Source organism: Oncorhynchus gorbuscha, linkage group LG01 (assembly GCF_021184085.1).
Source record: "Oncorhynchus gorbuscha isolate QuinsamMale2020 ecotype Even-year linkage group LG01, OgorEven_v1.0, whole genome shotgun sequence".
NCBI lineage: Eukaryota > Metazoa > Chordata > Actinopteri > Salmoniformes > Salmonidae > Oncorhynchus > Oncorhynchus gorbuscha.
This window is the reverse complement of record NC_060173.1, coordinates 105,758,386-105,784,796: the sequence shown is the minus strand read 5'-3', so window position 1 is coordinate 105,784,796 and position 26,411 is coordinate 105,758,386. Positions and strand designations below refer to the sequence as shown.

Below are 26,411 nucleotides of genomic sequence, written 5' to 3'. Positions count from 1 at the left end.
CTGACTTCTATTTTAGCCCTTGTTAACACAGACGCTCGTTGATGCGCGCGAGCAGTGTGGGTGCAATAATTGAATAATATAGATTTCTACATTTATTTTGCAACGCTCGCACACGCTATACGAGAAGTGTAGTCAGTGTGTAAATAAACCACAGACAGTGTCAACAGCAAGGCACCCCCACAACATAACACCCCCTCCTACATGCTTTATGGTGGGAAATACAAATGCAGAGATCATCGTTCACCCACACTGTGTCTCACAAAGACACGACGGTTGGAATGAAAAGTCTCAAATTTGGACTCCAGACCAAAGGACAAATTTCCACCTGTCTAATGTCCATAGCTCATGTTTCTTGGCCCAACCAAGTCTCTTCTTATTATTGGTGTCCTTTAGTATTGGTTTCTTTGCAGCAATTCGACCATGAAGACCTGATTCACACAGTCTCCTCAGAACAGTTGATGTTGAGATGTGTCTGTTACTTGAACTCTGTGAAACATTTATTTGGGCTCATAATGTAATACATTTCAAGTCTATACCTGACACGGTACAGGTGTCTTCTTTTTTAATCCCATAATCAGATCAAATCACATGTTATTGGTCACATACACATGGTTAGCAGATGTTAATGGTCACATGGTTAGCAGATGTTAATGGTCACATGGTTAGCAGATGTTAATGGTCACATGGCTAGCAGATGTTAATGGTCACATGGCTAGCAGATGTTAATGGTCACATGGCTAGCAGATGTTAATGGTCACATGGTTAGCAGATGTTAATGGTCACATGGCTAGCAGATGTTAATGGTCACATGGCTAGCAGATGTTAATGGTCACATGGCTAGCAGATGTTAATGGTCACATGGTTAGCAGATGTTAATGGTCACATGGCTAGCAGATGTTAATGGTCACATGGCTAGCAGATGTTAATGGTCACATGGTTAGCAGATGTTAATGGTCACATGGTTAGCAGATGTTAATGGTCACATGGTTAGCAGATGTTAATGGTCACATGGCTAGCAGATGTTAATGGTCACATGGTTAGCAGATGTTAATGCGTGTTTAGTGAAATGCTTCTGCTTCTAGTTCCGACAGTGCAGTAATATCTATAATATAATAATAATAATAATAATAATAATAATATATGCCATTTAGCAGACGCTTTTATCCAAAGCGACTTACAGTCATGAGTGCATACATTCTACGTATGGGTGGTCCCGGGGGTCCCGGGGATCGAACCCACTACCCACTACCCTGGCATTACAAGCGCCATGCTCTAGCAACTGAGCTACAGAAGGACCACAAGGACCACATGCATATCTAACAAGTATCTAACAATTCCCCAACAACTGCCTAATACACACAAATCTAAAGGGGTGGGTGAGATTTGCTCTGAATGTAGGTAGCAGCCTCTCTGAGTTAATAATGGTTGTTTAGCAGTCTGATGGCCTTGAGATAGAAGCTGTTTTCAGTCTCTCAGTCCCAGCGTTGATGCACCTGTACTGACCTCGTCTTCTGGATGGTAGCGGTGTGAACAGGAAGTGGCTCAGGTGGTTGTTGTCTTTGATGATCTTTTTGGTCTTCTTGTGATATCGGGTGCTGTAGGTGTCATGGAGGGCATGTAGTTTGCCCCCGCTGATGTGTTGTGCAGACCACACTACCCTCTGGAGAGCCTTGAGGTTGAGGACGGTGCAGTTGCCATACCAGGCTATGATACAGTCCGACAGGACGCTTTCGATTGTGCACCTGTAAAAGTTTGCCAGGGTTTTGTGTGACAAGCCAAGTTTCAGTTTGTCTGTGATGTGTACGCCAAGGAACTTTCCACCTTCTCCACTGCTGTCCCTTCGATGTGGATAGAGATATGCTCCCTCTGCTGTTTCCTGAAGTCCACGATCATCTCCTTTGTTTTGTTGAGTGAGAGGTTGTTTTCCTGACACCACACTCCAAGTGCCCTCACCTCTTCCCTGTAGGCTGTCTCGTCGTTGTTGGTAATCAAGCCCACTAATGTTGTGCCATCTGCAAATTTGATGATTGAGTTGGGTGAACAATGAGGTGGGTGAACAACGAGGTGGGAGAACAGGGAGGTGGGTGAACAGGGAGTACAGGAGGGGGCTGAGAACGCACTGTGGGGCCCCAGTGTTGAGGATCAGCGAAGTGGAGATGTTGTTTCCTACCTTCACCACCTGGGGGGGCGGCCCGTCAGAAAGTCCAGGACCCAATTGCACAGGGCAGGGTTGAGAACCAGGGCCTCCAGCTTGATGATGAGCTTGGAGGGTACTATGGTGTTGAATGCTGAGCTATATTCAGTGAACAGCATTCTTACATAGCTATAACCATGTGTGTGAGGTGTATACTTGTGTTTCAAAGTAGATTTGTTTACGACTACCAAGAAACACTCTGTGTGACCCTGATTTAGCTCACTACAGTAAAAGGTTAAACACATTATTTATTTTGAGGGAGTTTTATTCTGTGGTCTTGCACCACATCACTTTTAAGTTGAATTGCAATTGTTTTCATTGGTCCCTAAAATATTCAAACAGAGTGGTTCTGGGTCTATCAACTTTACTCAAAGGCAAGTTTCAAATGTTCCACACTCCTTTGATGCAGCGAGCTTGAAAGGACGTCTTGTGTGTGCCCCCCGTCCCATGCAAATCATTTCACAAGACTGAGAGCTCTCTCTCTACCTCTATTCCCGAGCACAAGCTCCTAATCATAAAACATAAAACACCAATAAAACTGCTCGGGTACTCTACCTCTACCCAGGGCCCCGCTTCAGCCAAGGAAAGATGGCCTCACAAAATCACAAATGCAGCTTCCTTAAGTGTCTGAGAACAATACCTCTGTGTTCCATAAAGCTTGTGGACCAAGTAGCTGGAAACAGGAAAACCTTGCTCCCCTATGGCTGTCTGGCTTTCATCCTGGGTTTTTCCTCTCTCTCTTATCAGACCCTGAGCCGATAAGAGGGAACACATAGACACAGTGATGACTGCACATAGACACGGTGATGACTGCACATAGACACGGTGATGACTGCACATAGACACGGTGATGACTGCACATAGACACGGTGATGACTGCACATAGACACGGTGATGACTGCACACAGACGTGGTGATGACTGCACATAGACATGGTGATGACTGCACACAGACGTGGTGATGACGTGGGGATGACTGCACAAAGACATGGTGATGACTGCACATAGACATGGTGATGACTGCACAAAGACATGGTGATGACTGCACATAGACATGGTGATGACTGCACACAGACGTGGTGATGACTGCACAAAGACATGGTGATGACTGCACATAGACATGTTGATGACTGCACACAGACGTGGTGATGACTGCACAAAGACATGGTGATGACTGCACATAGACATGGTGATGACTGCACATAGACATGGTGATGACTGCACATAGACATGGTGATGACTGCACAAAGACACGGTGATGACTGCACACAGACATGGTGATGACTGCACACAGACACGGTGATCCACCTCTGGCCTGCTCGCCTCCCTACCACTGAGGAAGTACAGTTCCCGCTCAGCCCAATCAAAACTGTTCGCTGCTCTGGCCCCCCAATGGTGGAACAAACTCCCTCACGACGCCAGGACAGCGGAGTCAATCACCACCTTCCGGAGTCATCCAAGAAACCCCACCTCTTTAAGGAATACCTAGGATTGGATGAAGTAATCCTTCTCACCCCCCCCCCTTAAAAGATTTAGATGCACTATTGTAAAGTGGCTGTTCCACTGGATGTCATAAGGTGAATCCACCAATTTGTAAGTCGCTCTGGATAAGAGCGTCTGCTAAATGACTTAAATGTAAATGTAAATGTGATGACTGCACACAGACGTGGTGATGACTGCACACAGACATGGTGATGACGTGGTGATGACTGCACACAGACACGGTGATGACGTGGTGATGACTGCACACAGACATGGTGATGACTGCACACAGACATGGTGATGACTGCACATAGACATGGTGATGACTGCACACAGACGTGGTGATGACTGCACACAGACATGGTGATGACGTGGTGATGACTGCACACAGACACGGTGATGACGTGGTGATGACTGCACACAGACACGGTGATGACTGCACATAGACGTGGTGATGACTGCACACAGACATGGTGAGGACGTGGTGATGACTGCACACAGACATGGTGAGGACGTGGTGATGACTGCACACAGACGTGGTGATGACGGGACACAGACGTGGTGATGACTGCACACAGACATGGTGATGACGTGGTGATGACTGCACACAGACATGGTGATGACTGCACACAGACATGGTGATGACTGCACACAGACGTGGTGATGACGTGGTGATGACTGCACACAGACATGGTGATGACTGCACACAGACATGGTGATGACTGCACACAGACGTGGTGATGACGTGGTGATGACTGCACATAGACATGGTGATGACTGCACACAGACATGGTGATGACTGCACACAGACACGGTGATGACTGCACACAGACATGGTGATGACTGCACACAGACACGGTGATGACTGCACATAGACATGGTGATGACTGCACACAGACATGGTGATGACTGCACATAGACACGGTGATGACTGCACACAGACATGGTGATGACTGCACATAGACATGTTGATGACTGCACACAGACATGGTGATGACTGCACATAGACGTGGTGATGACTGCACATAGACGTGGTGATGACTGCACACAGACATTGGTGATGACTGCACACAGATGTGGTGATGACTGCACACAGACATTGATGATGACTGCACACAGACGTGGTGATGACTGCACATAGACTTGGTGATGACTGCACACAGACATGGTGATGACTGCACATAGACACAGTGATGACGTGGTGATGACGTGGTGATGACTGCATGTCTTTCCTTTGACTCAATGCCTTTGGCTCAAGAGCGCATTGTTCAAGATCTTGATTGGGGTCTCCTCGAAAGGACTTCTACACACAACCTGATCTGAATGGCTCTGACAATAGCTAATCGAAACAAGAGAGTAGAGTTACGAGATCCACACATTGTTTCTTTCAACCTGAACAATTCTTTTCCGAGCCCAGTGTGTGTTATAATTTAGAAGTTCAGGATTATTTAGAAGAATGAGTGATAGAGTACAAGCAAAACATATGTTTTTTAAAGGTTAATAATCCAATGTAATAAGAAAAAGAGTAGACATTCATAAAACTCTGTCCATGTCAAGGCAATGACAGTCTCCTTTTTTCTCTCCATTTGGAGTGATGCTATAGTAGTGACTGAACATGAGACCAAAACAACAAGTCTGGACAAATAGAATAAGGTAAAAAAATATTACTGTTTTGTAAACACCTTCAAAGGGCAAATCTATCTACACTAAAAACCCTGCAGACATTATTATTTCCCCTGATGACAGAACAGCTTTGTTTCTGATGCGGCTCGCTCGTGGGAGTTATTTTTCCCCGTGTTATTGAGGTTGTCAGGGTTTTTAGGAACGCCTACAGGGCTGTCGACATGGTCATTGACCTCATAGGGAAGGCCCAAACATGTTTAAAAGACTCCAGCCACCCAAGCAATAGACTGTTCTCTATGCTACTGCACGGCAAGCGGTACCAGCGCACCAAGTCTAGAACCAACAGGACCCTGAACAGCTTCTACCCCGAAGCCATAAGACTGCTAAACAAGACTGCTAAACAAGACTGCTAAACAAGACTGCTAAACAAGACTGCTAAACAAGACTGCTAAACAAGACTGCTAAACAAGACTGCTAAACAAGACTGCTAAACAAGACTGCTAAACAAGACTGCTAAACAAGACTGCTAAACAAGACTGCTAAACAAGACTGCTAAACAAGACTGCTAAACAAGACTGCTAAACAAGACTGCTAAACAAGACTGCTAAACAAGACTGCTAAACAAGACTGCTAAACAAGACTACTAAATAGCTAATAAAATGGCTACCCGCTGCTGTTACTGTCTATTATCTATCCTTTACCCCTATCTACAGTATACTGCTGCTACTGTCTATTATCTATCCTTTACCCCTATCTACAGTATACTGCTGTTACTGTCTATTATCTATCCTTTACCCCTATCTACAGTATACTGCTGCTACTGTCTATTATCTATCCTTTACCCCTATCTACAGTATACTGCTGCTACTGTCTATTATCTATCCTTTACCCCTATCTACAGTATACTGCTGCTACTGTCTATTATCTATCCTGTTGTCTAGTCACTTTACCCCTACCTACAGTATACTGCTGTTACTGTCTATTATCTATCCTTTACCCCTACCTACAGTATACTGCTGTTACTGTCTATTATCTATCCTTTACCCCTACCTACAGTATACTGCTGTTACTGTCTATTATCTATCCTTTACCCCTACCTACAGTATACTGCTTCTACTGTCTATTATCTATCCTTTACCCCTACCTACAGTATACTGCTACTGTCTATTATCTATCCTTTACCCCTACCTACAGTATACTGCTGCTACTGTCTATTATCTATCCTTTACCCCTACCTACAGTATACTGCTGCTACTGTCTATTATCTATCCTTTACCCCTACCTACAGTATACTGCTGTTACTGTCTATTATCTATCCTTTACCCCTACCTACAGTATACTGCTTCTACTGTCTATTATCTATCCTTTACCCCTACCTACAGTATACTGCTACTGTCTATTATCTATCCTTTACCCCTACCTACAGTATACTGCTGCTACTGTCTATTATCTATCCTGTTGCCTAGTCACTTTACCCCTACCTACAGTATACTGCTGTTACTGTCTATTATCTATCCTGAAGTCTAGTCACTTTACCCCTACCTACAGTATACTGCTGTTACTGTCTATTATCTATCCTGAAGTCTAGTCACTTTACCCCTACCTACAGTATACTGCTGCTACTGTCTATTATCTATCCTTTACCCCTATCTACAGTATACTGCTGTTACTGTCTATTATCTATCCTGTTGCCTAGTCACTTTACCCCTACCTACAGTGTATGTACATAGCTACCTAAACTACCTCGTACTCCTGCACATCGACTCGGTACTGGTACTTCCTGTATGTTGCCATGTTACTTTTACTCGTTATTATTGTTCATTATTCACTGTGTATTTATTCCTGTCACTATTTCTATACATTAGTTTTATTTTGTATCTTGAAATCTGCATGGTTGAAAAAGCAGCATCTTCCCTGTTAAACCTTTAGTTTACGAAGCAGGTGACAAACAGGGAGGGGTGTGAAACACACACTTTCCAGGGTTTAGGAGTAGTGACGTACAATGTCGTTCAACTAGTAATTGAACTACATTTTGCAGTAGCTTGGTGGTAGATGAACTCATTTCAAATCTATGTAGATAGCATTAGTTCATTACTGTCCTGTGTGCTCCCTCTCCGGTCTCTAGGTCACCAGGCTGCTCGTTATGGCGCACACCTGTCACCAGCGTTACGAGCATCGAGTTACGAGCATTCAAAGTCACTTCAGTTAAGGAAACTATATATATGTTTAAGGGTAACTTTAGTGTAGCTTACCTTCTTTCAGTGTAATTGATACTTTGGTAAACTATCTTTTCAGAGTAGATTCTCCAACACTGACACTTTCCATGTTATGGGTTTATAAATCAAATCAAATTTTCGAATTAAATCAACTTTAATTTGGCATATGCTTCGTAAACAACAGGTGTAGACTAATAGTGAAATGCTTATTTAAGGGCCCTTCCCAGACAAACCGCAGTCAGCTGTAGGCAAGCAAGTGACCAGGGTAGACGTGGCAGGCCTTAGAGTGGCCTTTGAGGGGCTTGTGTCTGTTATCATGCAGCCAAGGAGAGGAAAAAGTATATACAATACCTGTCCAAAGTTTGGACATACCTACCCATTCAAAGGTTTTTCTTTATTTTTACTATTATCTACAATAATAATAGTGAAGACATCTGAACTATGAAATAACACATATGGAATCATATAGTAACTTAAAAAGTGTTAAACAAATCCAAATATATTTTTAGATTTTAGATTCTTCAAAGTATCCACCCGTTGGCTTGATGACAGCTTTGCACACTCTTAGCATTCTCTCAACCAGATTCATGAGGAATGCTTTTCCAACAGTCTTGAAGGAGTTCCCAAATATGCTGAGAACTTGTTGGCTGCATATGTGTCATACTTGAACTCTGTGAAGCATTTATTTTGGCTGCAATCTGAGGCTGGTAACTCTAATGAACTTATCCTCTGCAGCAGAGGTAACTCTAGGTCATCCATTCCTGTGCCGGTCCTCATGAGAGCCAGTTTCATCATAGCGTTTGATGGTTTTTGCAACTGCACTTGAAGAAACTTTCAAAGTTCTTGACATTTTCCAGATTGACAGACCTTCACATCTTAAAGTAATGATGGGCTTTCATTTCTCTTTGCTTATTTGAGCAGTTCTTGCCATAATATGGACTTGATCTTTTACCAAATAGGGCTATCTTCTGTGTACCACCCTTACCTTGTCACAACAGAACTGATTGGCTCAAACGCATTAAGAAGGAAAGAAATTCCACAAATGTACTTTTAACTAGGCACACCTGTCAATTGAAATTCATTCCAGGTTACTACCTCATGAAGCTGGTTGAGGGAATGCCAAGAGTGTGCAAAGCTGTCATCAAGGCAAAGGGTGGCTAATTGGAAGAATTTCAAATATATTTAAATTTGTTTAACACTTTTTTGGTTACTACATGATTCCATATGTGTTATTTCATAGTTGTGATGTCTTCACTATTATTAATAAAGAAAAACCCTTGAATGAGCAGGTGTGTCCAAATATTTTACTGGTAATATATATATATACAGTGGGGCAAAAAAGTATTTAGTCAGCCACCAATTGTGCAAGTTCTCCCACTTAAAAATATGAGAGAGGCCTGTAATTTTCATCATCATGAGAAAAATCATGAGAAAAAAAATCCAGAAAATCACATTGTAGGATTTTTTATGAATTTATTTGCAAATTATGGTGGAAATAAGTATTTGGTCACCTACAAACAAGCAAGATATCTGGCTCTCCCAGACCTGTAACTTCTTATTTAAGAGGCTCCTCTGTCCTCCACTCGTTACCTGTATTAATGGTACCTGTTTGAACTTGTTATCAGTATAAAAGACACCTGTCCACAACTTCAAACAGTCACACTCCAAACTCCACTATGGCCAAGACCAAAGAGCTGTCAAAGGACACCAGAAACAAAATTGTAGACCTGCACCAGGCTGGGAAGACTGAATCTGCAATAGGTAAGCAGCTTGGTTTGAAGAAATCAACTGTGGGAGCAATTATTAGGAAATGGAAGACATACAAGACCACTGATAATCTCCCTCAATCTGGGGCTCCACGCAAGATCTCACCCGGTGGGGTCAAAATGATCACAAGAACGGTGAGCAAAAATCCCAGAACCACACGGGGGGACCTAGTGAATGACCTGCAGAGAGCTGGGACCAAAGTAACAAAGCCTACCATCAGTAACACACTACGCCGCCAGGGACTCAAATCCTGCAGTGCCAGACGTGTCCCCCTGCTTAAGCCAGTACATTTCCAGGCCCGTCGGAAGTTTGCTAGAGAGCATTTGGATGATCCAGAAGAAGATTGGGAGAATGTCATATGGTCTGATGAGACCAAAATATAACTTTTGGGTAAAAACTCAACTCGTCATGTTTGGAGGACAAAGCATGCTGAGTTGCACCAAAGAACACCATACCTATTGTGAAGCATGTGGGTGGAAACATCATGCTTTGGGGCTGTTTTTCTGCAAAGGGACCAGGACGACTGATCCGTGTAAAGGAAAGAATGAATGGGGCCATGTATAGTGAGATTTTGAGTGAAAACCTCCTTCCATCAGCAAGGGCATTGAAGATGAAACGTGGCTGTGATCCCAAACACACCGCCCGGGCAACGAAGGAGTGGCTTCGTAAGAAGCATTTCAAGGTCCTGGCGTGGCCTAGCCAGTCTCCAGATCTCAACCCCATAGAAAATCTTTGGAGGGAGTTGAAAGTCCGTGTTGCCCAGCAACAGCCCCAAAACATCACTGCTCTTGAGGAGATCTGCATGGAGGAATGGGCCAAAATACCAGCAACAGTGTGTGAACACCTTGTGAAGACTTACAGAAAACGTTTGACCTCAGTCATTGCCAACAAAGGGTATTATTTTCCACCATAATTTGCAAATAAATTCATTTAAAATCCTACAATGTGATTTTCTGGAGAAAAAAAATCTCCTTTTGTCTGTCATAGTTGAAGTGTACCTATGATGAAAATTACAGGCCTCTCTCATCTTTTTAAGTGGGAGAACTTGCACAATTGGTGGCTGACTAAATACTTTTTTGCCCCACTGTATGTGTATATATATATATATATATAGTACCAGTAAAATGTTTAGACACACCTACTCATTCAATGGTACATATATATATATATATACACACACAGAGACACACAGGGACACAGAGATAGAGACAGAGATAGAAAGACAGAGAAACAGAGAGAGAGAGAGAGAGAGAGAGAGAGAGAGAGAGAGAGAGAGAGAGAGAGAGAGAGAGAGATCTACCATGACAGTTGGCGCCTGGATTCCTCTCCCTGGTCAGTGACATTATCCCTTCACCAACACACATACACACGCATGGACGTGTGCGTGGGCAGTAGGCACTCACACACACACACACACACACACACACACACACACACACACACACACACACACACACACACACACACACACACACACACACACACACACACACACACAGAGAGAAAGAGACACATGTGCATACACATTATCTCTCTGGCCCTCGCTCTCTCTCTCTCGCTCTTTCTCTCATTCATTCACTCACTCAGACACAGACACACACGTGCATGTACACACATTCCCTCTCGACCTCTCTCTGGGTTCTCCACTCAATTCAATTCATTTCAAGGGCTTCATTGGGAAATATATGTTAACATTGCCAAAACAAGTGAAGCAGATAATAAACAAAAGTGAAATAAACAAGAAAAATTCACAGTAAACATTACACTCACAAAAGTTCCAAAATAACTAAGACATTTCAAATGTCATATTATGTCCAGATAGAGTGTTGTAATGGTGTACAAAGGTTAAAGTACAAAAGGGAAAACAGATAAACATAAATATAGGTTATATTTACAACGGTGTTCGTTCTTCACTAGATGACCTTTTCTTTTGGCAACAGGCCATAAATCTTGCTGCTGTGATGACACACTGGTATTTCACCCAGTAGATATGGGAGTTTATCAAAATTGGGTTTGTTTTTTCGAATTCTTTATGGATCTGTGTGATCTGAGGGAAATATGTATCTCTAATATGGTCATACGTTGGACAGGAGGTTAGGAGGTGCAGCTCAGTTTCCACCTCATTTTGTGGGCAGTGTGCACATAGCCTGTCTTCTCTTGAGAGCCAGGTCTGCCTACGATGGCCTTTCTCAATAGCAAGGCTATGCTCACTGAGTCTGTACATAGTCAAATCTTTCCTTAAGTTTAGGTCAGTCACAGAGGTCAGGTATTCTGCCACTGTGTACTCTCTGTTTAGGGCCTAATAGCATTCTAGTTTGCTCTGTTTTTTTGTTAATTCTTTCCAGTGTGTCAAGTAATTATCTTTTTATTTTCTCATGATTTGGTTGGGTCTAATTGTGTTGCTGTTCTGGGGCTCTGTGGGGTCTGTTTGTGTTTGTGAACAGAGCCCCAGAACCAGCTTGCTTAGGGGACTCTTCTCCATGTTCATCTCTCTGTAGGTGATGGCTTTGTTATGGAAGGTTTGGGAATCGATTCCTTTGATGTGGTTGTAGAATTTAACGGCTCTTTTCTGGATTTTGAAAATTGGCGAGTATAGGCCTAAATCTGTTCTGCATACATTATTTGGTGTTTTACGTTGTACACGGGGGATATCTTTGCAGAATTCTGCATGCAGTCTCCCTCTCTCTCTCGCTATCTCTCTGTGAAACACACACACACACACACGCACGCACGCACGCACACACACACACACACACACACACACACACACACACACACACACACACACACACACACACACACACACACACACACACACACACACACACACACACACACACACACACACACACACACACACACACACACACACACACAGTTATTCCCCAGGTGCTTTCTCTGGAGAGTCCAGTGTGTTCCTGAATGACTCATCCTCTTCCATTCACCACACAAGCCAAGCAGGACAATGTTGTGACGTCGGCCTACGAGCAGAATCTAAAAACAGGGAAAAAATCTCTCATCCATTGAGGAACTTTCCCACGCTGGGGGTGATGGAGGATAGCAGAGGAGGAGAGTACAAGAGAGGGAGAGTCCAGAGCAAACAGAATCATTCCATAATGTCATTGTTAGAATATGTGTTGTTTCACACTGGGTAAGCCAGGAAAACAGACCAACCCCCAGGGGTGTTGTCACACCCAGTATCAAACCAGGGTCACACCAGGATCCACAGCACAGTTTCAGGACACCCAGTCTGTGTCTGAAATCACACCCTATTCCATTCCCTATATAATGCACTACATTTCCCTGGTCAAAAAAATACACTATATAGGGAATAGGGTGTGATTTTGGGCACAGGCCCATTATCATCCAAACACTAATCAAACAGGTCCCACCTTTCATTAAATAAATAAAAACCCAAGCTGTGACTGAGCACTGAGCCACTGAACAGCTTCCTGAGATTTGTTTTTGGCCAAACATTAATTTCCCACAGATATCTTTTTTACTTTTAAACTCGGACAAAACAGAGATGCTTGTTCTAGGCCCCAAGAAACAAAAGAGATATTCTGTTGAATCTGACAATTAATGTTGGTTGGTTGTACAGTCGTCTCAAATAAAACTGTGAAGGACCTCGGCGTTGCTCAGGACCCTGATTTCTCTTTTGACGAACATTCAAGACTGTTTCAAGGACAGCTTTTTTCCATCTATGTAACATTGCAAAAATCTGAAACTTTTTGTCCAAAAATGATGCAGAAAAGTTCATCCATGCTTTTGTCACTTCTATATTAGACTACTGCAATGCTCTACTCTACAGCTATCTGGATAAAGCACTAAATAAACTTCAGTTTAGAATCTTGACTAGAACCCCAAAATGTGATCATATTACTCCAGTGCTAGCCTCCCTACACTGGCTTCCTGTTAGGGCTACGTCTGATTTCAAGGTTTTACTGCTAACCTACAAAGCATTACATGGGCTTGCTCCTACCTATCTTTCCGATTTGGTCCTGCCGTACATACTTACACGTACGCTACGGTCACAAGACGCAGGTCTCCTTACTGCCCCTAGAATTTCTAAGCAAACAGCTGGAGGCAGGGCTTTCTCCTATAGAGTTCTATTTTTATAGAGTGGTCTGCCCATCCATGTGAGAGACGCAGACTTGGTTCCAACCTTTATGTCTTTACTGAAGACTCATTTCTTCAGTAGATCCTATGAATGAGTGTAGTCTGGCCCAGGGGTGCGAAGGTTAACGGCAAGGCACTGGAGCGACGAATTGCCCTAGCTGTCTCTGCCTGGCCGGTTCGCCTCTCTCCACTGGGATTCTCTGCCTCTGACCCTATTACAGGGGCTGAGTCACCAGCTTACTGGTGCTCTTCCATGCCGTCCCTAGGAGGGGTGCGTCACTTGAGTGGGTTGAGTCATAGCCGTGATCTTCCTGTCCGGTTTTGCATCCCCTCAGGCTTGTACGGAGGAGATCTTCGTGTGCTATACTCAGCCTTGTCTCAGGGTAGTAAGTTAGTGGTCTGTTGATATCCCTCTAGTGGTGTGGGGGCTGTGCTTTGGCAAAGTGTTTGGCCCTGTCCGGGAGTATCATCAGATCGGGCCATAGTGTCCCCAGACCTACTCCTGTCTCAGTCTCCAGTATCTATGCTGTAATAGTCTATGTGCCAGGGGGTTAGGATCAGTCTGTTATATCTGGTGTAATTCTCCTGTCTCATCTGTTGTCCTGTGTGAATTTAAGTATGCTCCCTCTAATACTCTCTCTCTCTCCCTCTCCCCCTCCCCTCCCGGAGGACCTGAGCCCTGAGGTACTCCTGAGGTACTGTCACAACTTCCGCTGAAGTTGGTGCCTCTCCTGGTTTGGGCGGCGTTCGGCGGTCGTCGTCACTGGCCTTCTAGCTGCCACCGATCTACGTTTCTTTATCTATTTGTTTTTGTCTTGATTGTACACACCTGGTTCCCATTACGTTGTCATTATTTTCCCTATTTAACCCTCTGGTTCCCAATATGTTTTGTAGGTGATTGTTCCTTGTTTAGTGTTATTAGATTGCTGTGTTATGGGGTGTTATCTCTGAGTGGAATTTTATGGTTGTTTCTTTTAGAGTAAAATATGTTGTATTACTCAGTTCTGTGTCCTGCACCTGACTCCATCCTCACCTTTGCACCCTGACAGTTGACAGGTACTGACCTGTTGCACCCTCTACAACCACTGTGATTATTATTTGACCCTGCTGGTCATCTATGAACGTTTGAACATCTTGAAGAACAATCTGGCCTTAAATGGCCATGTACTCTTGCAATCTCTACCCAGCACAGCCAGAAGAGGACTGGCCACCCCTCAGAGCCTGGTTCCTCTCTACCCAGCACAGCCAGAAGAGGACTGGCCACCCCTCAGAGCCTGGTTCCTCTCTACCCAGCACAGCCAGAAGAGGACTGGCCACCCCTCAGAGCCTGGTTCCTCTCTACCCAGCACAGCCAGAAGAGGACTGGCCACCCCTCAGAGCCTGGTTCCTCTCTACCCAGCACAGCCAGAAGAGGACTGGCCACCCCTCAGAGCCTGGTTCCTCTCTACCCAGTACAGCCAGAAGAGGACTGGCCACCCCTCAGAGCCTGGTTCCTCTCTACCCAGCACAGCCAGAAGAGGACTGGCCACCCCTCAGAGCCTGGTTCCTCTCTACCCAGCACAGCCAGAAGAGGACTGGCCACCCCTCAGAGCCTGGTTCCTCTCTACCCAGTACAGCCAGAAGAGGACTGGCCACCCCTCAGAGCCTGGTTCCTCTCTACCCAGCACAGCCAGAAGAGGACTGTCCACCCCTCAGAGCCTGGTTCCTCTCTACCCAGTACAGCCAGAAGAGGACTGGCCACCCCTCAGAGCCTGGTTCCTCTCTACCCAGTACAGCCAGAAGAGGACTGGCCACCCCTCAGAGCCTGGTTCCTCTCTACCCAGTACAGCCAGAAGAGGACTGGCCACCCCTCAGAGCCTGGTTCCTCTCTACCCAGCACAGCCAGAAGAGGACTGGCCACCCCTCAGAGCCTGGTTCCTCTCTACCCAGCACAGCCAGAAGAGGACTGGCCACCCCTCAGAGCCTGGTTCCTCTCTACCCAGTACAGCCAGAAGAGGACTGGCCACCCCTCAGAGCCTGGTTCCTCTCTACCCAGTACAGCCAGAAGAGGACTGGCCACCCCTCAGAGCCTGGTTCCTCTCTACCCAGTACAGCCAGAAGAGGACTGGCCACCCCTCAGAGCCTGGTTCCTCTCTACCCAGTACAGCCAGAAGAGGACTGGCCACCCCTCAGAGCCTGGTTCCTCTCTACCCAGTACAGCCAGAAGAGGACTGGCCACCCCTCAGAGCCTGGTTCCTCTCTACCCAGTACAGCCAGAAGAGGACTGGCCACCCCTCAGAGCCTGGTTCCTCTCCAGGTTCCTTCCTAGGTTCGTGTCTTTCTAGGGGTTTTTTCCTAGCCACCGTGCTTCTACATCTGCATTCCTTCCTCTTTGAGGTTTTAGGCTGGGTTTCTGTATAGCACTTTGTGACATCAGCTGATGTAAAAAGGGCTTAACTAATGCATTTGATTGATTGATTGATCTTCCTTTAGCAACTTAAAAATTGTTAAAAAGGTTGTAAAACCAATTCTGATGAATGTAACAATTGGACAATATTTGAAGATACTGGAAACTTTTTGATTCATAAAATATTGACTGAATTACAGCACATAAAACAAACAAATAATGAATGGTGTGAATTCAGGTATTCCCTTTATTGTCAAATTTCTCTTTTTTTCTTAGAATGCACTCATACATTTTATTATTGTTTCAGTTATTTTTAAACATTTTGTGTTAAAATAAAGAAAATGATATATGTGCCCCATTTGCATAAATATACTGGGTGAATTTGCATATATTAACATAAAGGGGTGGAAGAGGGCTGCAACTACCAAACACTTGCTCTACCCCACCTGCACTCAGCTTTAGTGTTCTTATAGATGCAACGGAAAGACAATGTATTCCATTCAGCCCATTACAGCCGTTACCCGGGTCATTACAAACATTTCCGTGGTCATAAATTTATCGGGGGAAAAAGGCACAAGCAAGTGTATGAAAGAGTCGCAGCAGTAAAATGAAACCAATCGAGCGAGCGAGATTTAAGTGACAAGTGGATTTCACACCCCTCAAACACAGGCAGTAGATGGCTGAAAAAGACAGATCCTCAGGTGGGCGGGGCATGCGCTTCGCTACTTCCCTGACTCTCCTCTTTTTCTCTTTTCTTTAGAGACAATGATCCAATTAGTGGTTGGCTGACTGATGATCATTTTTCAGTTGCCTGGAGATGTGACCTGGCCTAATTGCCTCCATAATTGTCAGGCAGGCTGATACACCTGGGGCTCCATCCATGGCAGCTAGGCAGACAACACTCTCTCCTCCCCTCCGTGACTCTCCCCTGCCTGACTCTCATCTCTCTGGCTCCACACAGCAGTATGGAGCTGGAGACCTAATGAAGCTGCAGTCATGATCCATGCCCACCGCCAACCTTCCATCCTGGGGGATGGTGGGTAATCCATGTCCACCGCCAACCTTCCATCCTGGGGGATGGTGGGTAATCCATGCCCACCGCCAACCTTCCATCCTGGGGGATGGTGGGTAATCCATGTCCACCGCCAACCTTCCATCCTGGGGGATGGTGGGTAATCCATGCCCACCGCCAACCTTCCATCCTGGGGGATGGTGGGTAATCCATGCCCACCGCCAACCTTCCATCCTGGGGGATGGTGGGTAATCCATGCCCACCGCCAACCTTCCATCCTGGGGGATGGTGGGTAATCCATGCCCACCGCCAACCTTCCATCCTGGGGGATGGTGGGTAATCCACGCCCACCGCCAACCTTCCATCCTGGGGGATGGTGGGTAATCCATGCCCACCGCCAACCTTCCATCCTGGGGGATGGTGGGTAATCCACGCCCACCGCCAACCTTCCATCCTGGGGGATGGTGGGTAATCCACGCCCACCGCCAACCTTCCATCCTGGGGGATGGTGGGTAATCCATGCCCACCGCCAACCTTCCATCCTGGGGGATGGTGGGTAATCCACCATCCCCCAGGATTGGTTGCTGGAGAGCCGGTATGAACTTGTTTGAATACACTGCCCTCTGTGCTGCTAGCCTGCTGCTGACCAATGTTACCATTGATTTATTGTCATTTCAGATACAACGTGAGTTAATTACAGGCAGGATATGTCAAGATCAATGAGAAAGAAGCATGTATTTGACTTCATTGGCTGAAATATTTCTACAAACATACTGTAGAAGTCATTCATTACATTTTCTTTGTCATTTACGCTTTTGACAGACTTTACTGCATCCATCACCAAACTACAGTACATGAATGTTGGTTCAGATTTAACCCCAAGGAGGTCCAAATCATAGAAATATACTATTCATGTTTGAGACCACAATGACAGCATGGCCAGCTATGGAATCAATGGAATGGAATGTGTTTCTGAGGGGACATCATCTTTCCCTTTCCATAGTCCTCTAGGCTGAACCCTGGTGACAAGCATATGACCCCTGACCTCAGATTCCACACTGGATTGAGGGAAGGGAGTTAAAAGGGAGGGACAGTTGGAGGGAGAGAGGGGGGAGGGTTGGAGAGAGGGAGGGAGGGTTGGAGGGAGAGAGGGAGGGCAGGACAGTTGGAGGGAGGGCAGGAGGGACAGTTGGAGGGATGGCGGGTTGGAGGGAGGGAGGGAGGGTTGGAGGGAGAGAGGGAGGGCGGGACAGTTGGAGGGAGGGAGGGCGGGTTGGAGGGAGGGAGGGTTGAGGGAGAGAGGGAGGGCAGGACAGTTGGAGGGAGGGAGGGAGGGAGTGTTGGAGGGTTGGAGAGAGGGGGAGGGTTGGAGGGAGGGAGGGCGGAAGCTTTGGAGGGAGGGAGGGAGGGAGGGAGGGTTGGAGGTTTTTAGGGTTGGAGGGAGGGAGGGAGGGTTGGAGCGAGGGTTGAAGGGAGGGAGCGAGGGTTGGAGGGAGGGTTGGAGGGAGGGAGGGAGGGAGGGAGGGAGGGAGGGAGGGAGGGAGGGAGGGAGGGAGGGAGGGAGGGAGGGAGGGAGGGAGGGAGGGAGGGAGGGAGGTTTTTAGGGTTGGAGGGAGGGAGGGAGGGTTGGAGCGAGGGTTGGAGGGAGGGAAGGAGGGAGGGAGGGACAAATGGAGAAGCATGATTCATCAGTCCAGAGAATGCGTTTCCACTGCTCCAGAGTCCAATGGTGGTGAGATTTACTCCACTCCAGCCGATGCTTGGAATTGTGCATGGTGATCTTAGGCTTGTGTGTGGCTGCTCGGCCATAGAAACCCATTTCATGAAGCTCCCGACAAACAGTTATTGTGCTGACGTTGCTTCCAGAGGCAGTTTAGAACTTGTTAGTGTGTTGCAACCAAGGACAGGCGATTTTTATTCACTTAGTGCTTCAGCACTCGGCGGTCCTGTGCTATGAGCTTGTGTGGCCTACCACTTTATGGCTGAGCCGTTGTTGCTCCAAGATGTTTCACAATGACCGCACTTCCAGTTGACCGGGGCAGCTCTACCAGTGCAGAAATTTGACGAACTGACTTGTTGGAAAGGTGGCATGATGGTACCACATTGAAAGTCACTAAGCGCTTTGGTAAGGCCATCCAAGACAATGTGTGTCTATGGAGATTGCATGGCTGTGTGCTAGATTTTATAAACCTGTCAGCAACGGGTGTGGCTGAAATAGCCGAATCCACTCATTTGAAGGGGTGTCCACACACTTTTGTATATATAGTGTATTTAGATATGTTCCTCTCCAGTATGCAGCCTATCCTACATGAATTGGTAAAACACATCATATAATCAAATCAAATTGTATTTCTCACATGTGCCGAATACAGCAGGTGTAGACCTTACAGTGAAATGCTTATCTACAAGCCCTTAACCAACAATGCAGTTATAAGAAAAAGAAGTGTTAAGAAAGTATTTATTTTAGTAATCTGAAATACATTTTTAAAAAATTTTAAAAAAGAAGAAATAACTAAGGAGCTACAATGAAATAACAGTAGCGAGACACTGGGTTCTTGGTACAGAGTCAATGTGTGGGGGCACCGGTTACTCGAGGTAATTGAGGTAATGTGTACATGTAGGTAGAGTTAAAGTGACTTGCATGGATAATAAATAGAGAGTAGCAGCAGTGTAAAAATGGGGGTGGGAGGGACAATGCAAATAGTCTGGGTAGCCATTTGATTAGATTATGGCTTGGGGGCAGAAGAGAGAACAGTCTATGACTAGGGTGGATAGAGTCCTATGCTTGGGGACAGAAGAGAGAACAGTCTATGACTAGGGTGGATAGAGTCCTATGCTTGAGGACAGAAGAGAGAACAGTCTATGACTAGGGTGGATAGAGTCCTATGCTTGGGGGCAGAAGAGAGAACAGTCTATGACTAGGGTGGATAGAGTCCTATGCTTGGGGGCAGAAGAGAGAACAGTCTATGACTAGGGTGGATAGAGTCCTATGCTTGGGGGCAGAAGAGAGAACAGTCTATGACTAGGGTGGATAGAGTCCTATGCTTGGGGGCAGAAGAGAGAACAGTCTATGACTAGGGTGGATAGAGTCCTATGCTTGGGGGCAGAAGAGAGAACAGTCTATGACTAGGGTGGATAGAGTCCTATGCTTGGGGACAGAAGAGAGAACAGTCTATGACTAGGGTGGATAGAGTCCTATGCTTGGGGGCAGAAGAGAGAACAGTCTATGACTAGGGTGGATAGAGTCCTATGCTTGGGGCAGAAGAGAGAACAGTCTATGACTAGGGTGGATAGAGTCCTATGCTTGAGGACAGAAGAGAGAACAGTCTATGACTAGGGTGAATAGAGTCCTATGCTTGGGGGCAGAAGAGAGAACAGTCTATGACTAGGGTGAATAGAGTCCTATGCTTGGGGGCAGAAGAGAGAACAGTCTATGACTAGGGTGGATAGAGTCCTATGCTTGGGGGCAGAAGAGAGAACAGTCTATGACTAGGGTGAATAGAGTCCTATGCTTGGGGGCAGAAGAGAGAACAGTCTATGACTAGGGTGAATAGAGTCCTATGCTTGGGGGCAGAAGAGAGAACAGTCTATGACTAGGGTGGATAGAGTCCTATGCTTGGGGACAGAAGAGAGAACAGTCTATGACTAGGGTGGATAGAGTCCTATGCTTGGGGACAGAAGAGAGAACAGTCTATGACTAGGGTGGATAGAGTCCTATGCTTGGGGACAGAAGAGAGAACAGTCTATGACTAGGGTGGATAGAGTCCTATGCTTGGGGACAGAAGAGAGAACAGTCTATGACTAGGGTGGATAGAGTCCTATGCTTGGGGGCAGAAGAGAGAACAGTCTATGACTAGGTGGATAGAGTCCTATGCTTGGGGGCAGAAGAGAGAACAGTCTATGACTAGGGTGGATAGAGTCCTATGCTTGGGGCAGAAGAGAGAACAGTCTATGACTAGGGTGGATAGAGTCCTATGCTTGGGGGCAGAAGAGAGAACAGTCTATGACTAGGGTGAATAGAGTCCTATGCTTGAGGACAGAAGAGAGAACAGTCTATGACTAGGGTGAATAGAGTCCTATGCTTGGGGGCAGAAGAGAGAACAGTCTATGACTAGGGTGGATAGAGTCCTATGCTTGGGGGCAGAAGAGAGAACAGTCTATGACTAGGGTGGATAGAGTCCTATGCTTGGGGGCAGAAGAGAGAACAGTCTATGACTAGGGTGGATAGAGTCCTATGCTTGAGGACAGAAGAGAGAACAGTCTATGACTAGGGTGGATAGAGTCCTATGCTTGAGGACAGAAGAGAGAACAGTCTATGACTAGGGTGGATAGAGTCCTATGCTTGGGGGCAGAAGAGAGAACAGTCTATGACTAGGGTGGATAGAGTCCTATGCTTGAGGACAGAAGAGAGAACAGTCTATGACTAGGGTGAATAGAGTCCTATGCTTGGGGGCAGAAGAGAGAACAGTCTATGACTAGGGTGGATAGAGTCCTATGCTTGAGGACAGAAGAGAGAACAGTCTATGACTAGGGTGGATAGAGTCCTATGCTTGGGGGCAGAAGAGAGAACAGTCTATGACTAGGGTGGATAGAGTCCTATGCTTGGGGGCAGAAGAGAGAACAGTCTATGACTAGGGTGGATAGAGTCCTATGCTTGAGGACAGAAGAGAGAACAGTCTATGACTAGGGTGGATAGAGTCCTATGCTTGGGGGCAGAAGAGAGAACAGTCTATGACTAGGGTGGATAGAGTCCTATGCTTGGGGACAGAAGAGAGAACAGTCTATGACTAGGGTGGATAGAGTCCTATGCTTGAGGACAGAAGAGAGAACAGTCTATGACTAGGGTGGATAGAGTCCTATGCTTGGGGGCAGAAGAGAGAACAGTCTATGACTAGGGTGGATAGAGTCCTATGCTTGGGGGCAGAAGAGAGAACAGTCTATGACTAGGGTGGATAGAGTCCTATGCTTGGGGGCAGAAGAGAGAACAGTCTATGACTAGGGTGGATAGAGTCCTATGCTTGGGGGCAGAAGAGAGAACAGTCTATGACTAGGGTGGATAGAGTCCTATGCTTGGGGGCAGAAGAGAGAACAGTCTATGACTAGGGTGGATAGAGTCCTATGCTTGGGGACAGAAGAGAGAACAGTCTATGACTAGGGTGGATAGAGTCCTATGCTTGGGGGCAGAAGAGAGAACAGTCTATGACTAGGGTGGATAGAGTCCTATGCTTGGGGCAGAAGAGAGAACAGTCTATGACTAGGGTGGATAGAGTCCTATGCTTGAGGACAGAAGAGAGAACAGTCTATGACTAGGGTGAATAGAGTCCTATGCTTGGGGGCAGAAGAGAGAACAGTCTATGACTAGGGTGGAGTCCTATGCTTGGGGGCAGAAGAGAGAACAGTCTATGACTAGGGTGGATAGAGTCCTATGCTTGGGGGCAGAAGAGAGAACAGTCTATGACTAGGGTGAATAGAGTCCTATGCTTGGGGGCAGAAGAGAGAACAGTCTATGACTAGGGTGAATAGAGTCCTATGCTTGGGGGCAGAAGAGAGAACAGTCTATGACTAGGGTGGATAGAGTCCTATGCTTGGGGACAGAAGAGAGAACAGTCTATGACTAGGGTGGATAGAGTCCTATGCTTGGGGACAGAAGAGAGAACAGTCTATGACTAGGGTGGATAGAGTCCTATGCTTGGGGACAGAAGAGAGAACAGTCTATGACTAGGGTGGATAGAGTCCTATGCTTGGGGACAGAAGAGAGAACAGTCTATGACTAGGGTGGATAGAGTCCTATGCTTGGGGGCAGAAGAGAGAACAGTCTATGACTAGGGTGGATAGAGTCCTATGCTTGTGGGCAGAAGAGAGAACAGTCTATGACTAGGGTGGATAGAGTCCTATGCTTGGGGCAGAAGAGAGAACAGTCTATGACTAGGGTGGATAGAGTCCTATGCTTGGGGGCAGAAGAGAGAACAGTCTATGACTAGGGTGAATAGAGTCCTATGCTTGAGGACAGAAGAGAGAACAGTCTATGACTAGGGTGAATAGAGTCCTATGCTTGGGGGCAGAAGAGAGAACAGTCTATGACTAGGGTGGATAGAGTCCTATGCTTGGGGGCAGAAGAGAGAACAGTCTATGACTAGGGTGGATAGAGTCCTATGCTTGGGAGCAGAAGAGAGAACAGTCTATGACTAGGGTGGATAGAGTCCTATGCTTGAGGACAGAAGAGAGAACAGTCTATGACTAGGGTGGATAGAGTCCTATGCTTGGAGGACAGAAGAGAGAACAGTCTATGACTAGGGTGGATAGAGTCCTATGCTTGGGGGCAGAAGAGAGAACAGTCTATGACTAGGGTGGATAGAGTCCTATGCTTGGGGGCAGAAGAGAGAACAGTCTATGACTAGGGTGGATAGAGTCCTATGCTTGGGGGCAGAAGAGAGAACAGTCTATGACTAGGGTGGATAGAGTCCTATGCTTGGGGACAGAAGAGAGAACAGTCTATGACTAGGGTGGATAGAGTCCTATGCTTGGGGGCAGAAGAGAGAACAGTCTATGACTAGGGTGGATAGAGTCCTATGCTTGGGGCAGAAGAGAGAACAGTCTATGACTAGGGTGGATAGAGTCCTATGCTTGAGGACAGAAGAGAGAACAGTCTATGACTAGGGTGAATAGATGCTTGGGGGCAGAAGAGAGAACAGTCTATGACTAGGGTGAATAGAGTCCTATGCTTGGGGGCAGAAGAGAGAACAGTCTATGACTAGGGTGGATAGAGTCCTATGCTTGGGGCAGAAGAGAGAACAGTCTATGACTAGGGTGAATAGAGTCCTATGCTTGGGGGCAGAAGAGAGAACAGTCTATGACTAGGGTGAATAGAGTCCTATGCTTGGGGGCAGAAGGGAACAGTCATGAAGAGAGAACAGTCTATGACTAGGGTGGATAGAGTCCTATGCTTGGGGACAGAAGAGAGAACAGTCTATGACTAGGGTGGATAGAGTCCTATGCTTGGGGACAGAAGAGAGAACAGTCTATGACTAGGGTGGAGTCCTATGCTTGGGGAAGAGAGAACAGTCTATGACTAGGGTGGATAGAGTCCTATGCTTGGGGACAGAAGAGAGAACAGTCTATGACTAGGGTGGATAGAGTCCTATGCTTGGGGGCAGAAGAGAGAACAGTCTATGACTAGGGTGGATAGAGTCCTATGCTTGGGGGCAGAAGAGAGAACAGTCTATGACTAGGGTGGATAGAGTCCTATGCTTGGGGCAGAAGAGAGAACAGTCTATGACTAGGGTGGATAGAGTCCTATGCTTGGGGGCAGAAGAGAGAACAGTCTATGACTAGGGTGAATAGAGTCCTATGCTTGAGGACAGAAGAGAGAACAGTCTATGACTAGGGTGAATAGAGTCCTATGCTTGGGGGCAGAAGAGAGAACAGTCTATGACTAGGGTGGATAGAGTCCTATGCTTGGGGGCAGAAGAGAGAACAGTCTATGACTAGGGTGGATAGAGTCCTATGCTTGGGGGCAGAAGAGAGAACAGTCTATGACTAGGGTGGATAGAGTCCTATGCTTGAGGACAGAAGAGAGAACAGTCTATGACTAGGGTGGATAGAGTCCTATGCTTGAGGACAGAAGAGAGAACAGTCTATGACTAGGGTGGATAGAGTCCTATGCTTGGGGGCAGAAGAGAGAACAGTCTATAACTAGGGTGAATAGAGTCCTATGCTTGGGGGCAGAAGAGAGAACAGTCTATGACTAGGGTGGATAGAGTCCTATGCTTGGGGGCAGAAGAGAGAACAGTCTATGACTAGGGTGAATAGAGTCCTATGCTTGGGGGCAGAAGAGAGAACAGTCTATGACTAGGGTGAATAGAGTCCTATGCTTGGGGGCAGAAGAGAGAACAGTCTATGACTAGGGTGAATAGAGTCCTATGCTTGGGGGCAGAAGAGAGAACAGTCTATGACTAGGGTGGATAGAGTCCTATGCTTGGGGGCAGAAGAGAGAACAGTCTATGACTAGGGTGGATAGTGTCCTATGCTTGGGGGCAGAAGAGAGAACAGTCTATGACTAGGGTGGATAGAGTCCTATGCTTGGGGGCAGAAGAGAGAACAGTCTATGACTAGGGTGGATAGAGTCCTATGCTTGGGGACAGAAGAGAGAACAGTCTATGACTAGGGTGGATAGAGTCCTATGCTTGGGGGCAGAAGAGAGAACAGTCTATGACTAGGGTGAATAGAGTCCTATGCTTGGGGGCAGAAGAGAGAACAGTCTATGACTAGGGTGAATAGAGTCCTATGCTTGAGGACAGAAGAGAGAACAGTCTATGACTAGGGTGAATAGAGTCCTATGCTTGAGGACAGAAGAGAGAACAGTCTATGACTAGGGTGAATAGAGTCCTATGCTTGAGGACAGAAGAGAGAACAGTCTATGACTAGGGTGAATAGAGTCCTATGCTTGAGGACAGAAGAGAGAACAGTCTATGACTAGGGTGAATAGAGTCCTATGCTTGAGGACAGAAGAGAGAACAGTCTATGACTAGGGTGGATAGAGTCCTATGCTTGGGGACAGAAGAGAGAACAGTCTATGACTAGGGTGAATAGAGTCCTATGCTTGAGGACAGAAGAGAGAACAGTCTATGACTAGGGCCTTCCTCTGACATCGCCTGGTATAGTGGTCCTGGATTACGTCACATCTGATGATAACATATCAACAAATCCAAGCAGGAGCCAAATTCACAGATTATATTTTTCTGTTTCTCAATCTGACAGAGTTGGAATACTATGAGGAGTGTAGAGGCCTGTGCATCCAGACTGTGGAGGTGGAATACTATGAGGAGTGTAGAGGCCTGTGCATCCAGACTGTGGAGGTGGAATACTATGAGGAGTGTAGAGGCCTGTGCATCCAGATTGTGGAGGTAGAATACTATGAGGAGTGTAGAGGCCTGTGCATCCAGAGGGTGGAGGTGGAATACTATGAGGAGTGTAGAGGCCTGTGCATCCAGACTGTGGAGGTGGAATACTATGAGGAGTGTAGAGGCCTGTGCATCCAGACTGTGGAGGTGGAATACTATGAGGAGTGTAGAGGCCTGTGCATCCAGACTGTGGAGGTGGAATACTATGAGGAGTGTAGAGGCCTGTGCATCCAGATTGTGGAGGTAGAATACTATGAGGAGTGTAGAGGCCTGTGCATCCAGAGGGTGGAGGTGGAATACTATGAGGAGTGTAGAGGCCTGTGCATCCAGACTGTGGAGGTGGAATACTGACATGATGGGAGTGTCCAGAGGCCTGTGCATCCAGACTGTGGAGGTGGAATACTATGAGGAGTGTAGAGGCCTGTGCATCCAGACTGTGGAGGTGGAATACTATGAGGAGTGTAGAGGCCTGTGCATCCAGACTGTGGAGGTGGAATACTATGAGGAGTGTAGAGGCCTGTGCATCCAGAGGGTGGAGGTGGAGGCCTCATACTCATGCAGTAGACTGGCTGTGGTTTCTCCCCCACCCTCCTCTACCCTCCCCCACCCTTCTCTCCTCTCCTTGCATCTCTAGTCCACACGTTTCTCCATTATCATGCAGACTGTGTACTAGTCTGTCCCTCCCCTGTGTACAACACGCCCCACAATGTCTG

The 26,411-nt window shown here is 46.4% G+C and overlaps 1 long non-coding RNA gene across 1 annotated transcript; it reads right to left on the bottom strand.

Annotated features, from left to right (window-relative positions):
• Window positions 1-16,008: 16,008 nt before the first annotated feature.
• LOC124029375 lies at window positions 16,009-17,936 on the bottom strand. Its single transcript, XR_006837763.1, has 2 exons — window positions 16,893-17,936; window positions 16,009-16,804 (listed from the first exon to the last, which is right to left on the bottom strand). It is a non-coding gene; the product is annotated as an uncharacterized LOC124029375 (long non-coding RNA).
• Window positions 17,937-26,411: the final 8,475 nt, after the last annotated feature.